Raw genomic sequence first — 6,000 nt, forward strand, 5'->3', positions numbered from 1 at the left:
AATAAATACATTCATTCGCACACGCGCAAAGTAAACAAGATAACATAAATCATCATAAATCAATATATTATAAATCATAATATTCGAACAGCAATAACTTGTCTTGATACATTTTAATCTAGGTCCAAAAGTAAAAACGTCCTATGTGTCCACAAGCTCCAAAAACAGCTACAGCAAACCTGAACATGTGTTAAAATAAACGTCAAACACTTGCGTGTTGGTGAGAAATCAAGTTTAATACAATACGTAGATAACAATAAATCTGCGCGCAACATGAGTATGTCTGGTTTTCAACAGGGTGTAATCCGATCGGGACCAACTCTAAGATTCATAGACTGCCAGTGCTCACAATTGAGCTCACAAACAAGAAAGACTGTGCAAGTGTAAACAAAAGAGAAAATCATAAACGATAGTTCTCTCGTGTTCATCTAATGGTACCATGAGAACTGCGGAATAGACCGACAAGACGGTTAATGATCCACACATACAAATAAACAGCCAAGTCTACGTCCTCAACACATGGGATACTGCGCGACTAAAGTTCATAAACAGTTTAAGACTCTAAGTTTGTATGAACACATGAACATCCCAAAACATTAAAAGCAAAAAGGGATTAGGTACGAGATTACTCACTTGATAATCGGTGCGGTGTAAGATAAAGCAAGAACCAACTTTAAACAAGCACAAGTTAACCTATAAATAAGATTATTGTTTTAATGATTTGTTTTAAGTCTTGATTATAAGTTAGCATAATTAATAAGTAAATTATTATATATAATATATATTACCGGAAAAGCAGGGCAGAACAGGATAGAAGACGAAGGCAAAGAGAGAGGAGACGGCAGAGGAAGAACAACGGCAAGGAGCAAGAGAGAACAGGAGAGTTTAAGTGCTTTGTGTGTGTAGTGTTAGGAAATTAACATTATTATTTATAGGGAAGCCCTAGGGAACACAATCCCTAGAAAAGGGGAAAAGATCTCCAAAAAGTAAAAGATTCCAAAAGCAAAAGATATCAAAAGATATGGCAGCTGCAGGGGGCAAAGGAAAAGCTGACAGGTAACAGTAACAGGCATGGGCGGGTCAGATAAAGGTACTGGTCAAGCATGGAAAAGCAGATCTCAAAAGATAATGTCAGTCACTTTTTCTGTCAACCAATGGGGTTGGTGGGCATGCTGCGCCAAAAGTGGCTTTTCAGACATAAGATAGGTCAGGTCAACAGCACAGAAGATAAGACAATACAAAAGTAAACGGCTGGATTAAACAGAAGAAAAGACTCAAGACATAACGCGAGAAAGCTTGAGCGCGAAGGCAGACACAGAAGGTCAAGAGTGTGCGAGCGCGAAGGCAGACAGAACCAACCTTAACGCGTAGCGGGATGAACTACATTTCTAAGCGCGCCGCGGGAAGAACTTCAATTCTAAGCGCGTCGCGAGAAGAACTATATTCCTTAGCGCGTCGCGGGAAGAACGGTATCCATAGCGCGCCGCGGGAAGAACTAAAATCCTTAGCGCGCTGCGGGGACAGTTCGTCTCGCGTATCGCAGTAACAGGTAGTCTTCACGCAGGCTTCCTTGTAAGGAGTCTGGCGCGTGGAGCTGCGCAGACAACCTTAGGCGGGAAGGAACAAAGGACAAGCAAAGAGTTAGAAGAAAAAGAGGGAAACAAGGCTTAAGGGCGGGACGGCGACAAGAGGGAAAAGAAGGCGGAAAGAGAGAAGGAGAGGGACGGGACGGCGGAAAGAAAGAGAGAGAAAGAGGCGGGAAGGAAAATAAAGTAAAATATAAGTATAAATAAATATTAAATCATAAAAGAAAGAGATCGGGTCAGAGAAACGGGTACCTGGGTCGGGTCGGATCGGGGCAGATGTCACAGTCTCCCCTACTTTAAGAAATTTCGTCCCGAAATTTATCTCGAAGTAGGTTGCGCAGAGAACAGGTGCGGGTACTTGATCTTCATTTGATCTTCCCTTTCCCATGTAAACTCGGCTCCGCGCTTGGACTCCCAGCGAACTTTCACGATAGGGATGCGACTGCGCTTGGTTTGCTTAACCTCGCGATCCATAATCTCAACAGGCTTCTTGTGACATCTGCCCCGATCCGACCCGACCCAGGTACCCGTTTCTCTGACCCGATCTCTTTCTTTTATGATTTAATATTTATTTATACTTATATTTTACTTTTAATAATAATATATATATTTTCCTTCCCGCCTCCCTTTCCTTCTCTCTTTCCGCCTTCTTTTCCCTCTTGTCGCCGTCCCGCCCTTACGCCTTGTTTCCCTCTTTTTCTTCTAACTCTTTGCTCGTCCTTTGTTCCTTCCCGCCTAAGGTTGTCCGCGCAGCTCCACGCGCCAGACCCCTTACAAGGAATCCTGCGTGAAGACCACCTGTTACAGCGATACGCGAGACGAACTCTTCTCGCAGCGCGCTAAGAATTGTAATTCTTCTCGCAGCGCGCTAAGAACGGTAGTTCTTCCCGCGACGCGCTAAGGATTTGTAGTTCTTCTCGCAGCGCGCTAAGAATCGTAGTTCATCCCTCGACGCGCGAAGAATTATAGTTCTTCCCGCGGCGCGCTAGGAATTTTAGTTCCTCCCGCGGCGCGCTAAGAAATGTGATTCTTCCCGCGGCGCGCTTAGAAATGTAGTTCTTTCCGCGACGCGTTAAGGTTGGCTCTGTCTGCCTTCGCGCACTTTTGCCTTCGCGCTCCAGCCTCCTCGCGCTGAACCCTTTGAGTTTTCTTCTGTTTAATCTAGCCGTTTGCTTTTGTGTTGTCTTATCTTTTGTGCTGTTGACCTAATCTGCTTTATGTCTGAAAAGTTACTTTCGGCGCAGCATGCGCACCAACCCTATTGGTTGGCAGAAAAAGTGACTGACATTATCTTTTGAGATCTGCTTTTTCCATGCTTGACCAGTACCTTTATCTGATCCGCCCATGCTTTTTACTGTTCCCTGACAGCTTTATCTTGCCCCCTGCAGCTGCCATATCTTTTGATATCTTTTGCTTTTGGAATCTTTTGCTTTTTGAGATCTTTTCCCCTTTTTCTAGGGATTGTGTTCCCTAGGGTTTCTCTATAAATAATAGTATTATTTTTCCTAACACTACACACACAAAACACTTAATCTCTCCTGTTCTCCTTGCTCTCTCTGCCGCCTCCCTCTCTGCCTCCGTCTTCCTCCCTGTTCTGCCCTGCTTCTTCCGGTAATATATTATACATATAATTTACTTATTAATTATGCTAACTTATAATCAAGACTTAGAACCAATCATTAAAACAATAATCTTATTTATAGGTTAACTTGTGCTTGTTTAAAGTCGGTTCTTGCTTTATCTTACACCGCATCGTTTATCAAGTGAGTAATCTCGTACCTAATCCCTTTTTATTTTTAATGTTTTGGGATGTTCATGTGTTCATACAAACTTAGAGTCTTAAACTGTTTATGAACTTTAGTCGCGCAGTATCCCATGTGTTGAGGACGTAGACTTGGCTGTTTATTTGTATGTGTGGATCATTAACCGTCTTGTCGGTCTATTCCGCAGTTTTCATGGTACCATTAGATGAACACGGGAGAACTATCGTTTATGATTTTCTCTTTTGTTTGCACATGCACAGTTTGTCTTGTTTGTGAGCTCAATTGTGAGCACTGGCAGTCTTATGAATCTTAGAGTTGGTCCCGATCAGATTACACCCTTGTTGAAAACCAGACATACACATGTTGCGCGCAGATTTATTGTTATCTATGTATTGTATTAAACTTGATTTCTCACCAACACGCAAGTGTTTGACGTTTATTTTAACACATGTTCAGGGTTGCAGTAGCTGTTTTGGAGCTTGTGGACACATAGGAAGTTTTCTTTATTTTGGACCTAGATTAAAATGTATCAAGACAAGTTATTGCTGTTCGAATATTATGATTTATAATATATTGATTTATGATGATTTATGTTATCTTACTTTTACCTTGCGCATGCGCGAATGAATGTATTTATTAAATATTGACACCCAATAGTGTCACGAGTAATGAAACAATATGTGGCGCCCCGATGTATAATCCGCCTTTGGTCGGGGTGTTACAGATTGGTATCAGAGCTCGTTGACTTTAGGATAGGTGGTTAGACGTAACGGCCTAGAATACCTAAGAGTCCCTTCTCGCGCATGAGAGAAATCTCATGTTTGCGCGCTTATTGTTAATTACTCGTTATTTATGAATATGCTCGCGCTTACGCAGTATATGATTTTATGTTTTATTTCGCGATATTTCGATTTTTGTTGAATTTCGATTTTTATTGATTTTACTTACATATTCGTTTGTTGGGATTGAAAATCCGAAAAGTCATGGTGATACATGAATAGTTGATTTTCAATTTCCATTTACGATTATGTTCTGAGGTTGGAGACTTGAAAAGTCATGGTGATACATGAATTGTCAACCTCCAATACTCATTTTCTTGTATATTTTATATTGAGGATTGAAAAGTCATGGTGATACATGAATCGTCAATCTCCAATACTCGTTTACTCGTCATTTTAAATTGAGAATTTGGAAGATCATGGTGATACATGAATTGTCGATTCTCGATTCGAATTTGTTACCTTAATTAAGTCTGCATTTAAAGTCATTTATTTTACTTTAACTTTTGATAGTATCTAACTCTGCGAAACCAAGCTTTATAAAGTTATACTTTGCGATAAAACCAAGATATTAACTAAAATTAAAACTTTTATAGAATGCCTCCGCTATCTCGCCGATTTCAGAGAAGAGAAGCCTCGCGCATGCGTAGACAGCAACGTTCCCAGGAAATGGCCGCCGCGATAGCCCAAGCCTTGAGCCAAAACAATACCCCCAGTTACAACATTAAGTCCTTTAACGCGGGTAACCCTCCAAAGTTCACAGGTCTTGAAGGAGCCACCGTGATGCTCCAGTGGCTTGAGAAAATAGAAAACACTTTCCTCCACACCCAATGCCCCTCAGACAGACGAACCCTATATGCTTCCAGTATCCTGGAATCCAGAGCGCTTACATGGTGGAATGGAGTAGCTCATGCGCGTGGCGCAGAGGCTGCTTCCAGCATGCTCTGGGAGGAATTTAAGGAAATTCTGACGCAAGAATTCTGCCCTCCCAACGAAGTTAAGCGCCTGGAGGAAGAATTCTGGAACTTGAAGCAATACAGCGGTGAAGCGCGCGAGTACGCGACGCGCTTCCATGAACTAAGCCTGCTTGTCCCTCACCTTGTTACCCCTTCCCGCCGAGCCATAGAGAAATTCCTTAGGGGTCTCCCCATGGAAATTCAAGATTCTGTATGGGCTAGAAACCCAGTTACCCTCTCTGACGCCATCGAGTTGGCCGCTGTGCTCAGCGACAACCATGTCAGAGCAGGAACCCTGTTCCTGCGGGGATCTGAGAAGACCAAACTCACCAAGACTGTTCCTGAACCAGCAGAGACCAAATCAGAACCCTCAAACCGTAACAACCTCAAGCGCAGGCGCAAGGCCTATGCGCTTACCAACCCGCCCATTGTCCAGCAACCCATTTATCAACCCCCAGTTTACGCGCCTAACCCTCTGTCAGCTTACCCAACACCTCCTGTAGCCCACAACTATGCCTTAACCAATCCAGCACTCCCTGCCCCGCCAACTAAGAAACCTTACACAAGAAACCATCCCTTTTGCCCAACCTGTAGATTTCACCACCCAACCCAAACCCCGTGTCGACTTTGTAACCGATGTGGCCGTACTGGTCACACTGCTGAGAACTGTAGAGTCCTTCCCGCCAATCCAATTGCGCCAACACCACCAGTCTACCCGCAGAACCCACAACCAACCTACCAAAACCCACGACCCAGATCGTGCTTTAACTGCGGTGATCCCAGTCATTTCCGGAACGCGTGCCCGAGACTACAAGTTCAGATTACACAAGCGAATCCGGTAAACCAGATTTCAAACCAAGTAACGCGTGGACGAGCTTTTAACATAACCGCGCACCAAGCGCAAGCGAATAATGAC

This window comes from Bidens hawaiensis, unplaced genomic scaffold (genome assembly GCF_021521415.1).
Source record: "Bidens hawaiensis isolate Kalapana, Puna unplaced genomic scaffold, B.hawaiensis_p1.1 tig00036431_1, whole genome shotgun sequence".
Taxonomy (NCBI): domain Eukaryota; kingdom Viridiplantae; phylum Streptophyta; class Magnoliopsida; order Asterales; family Asteraceae; genus Bidens; species Bidens hawaiensis.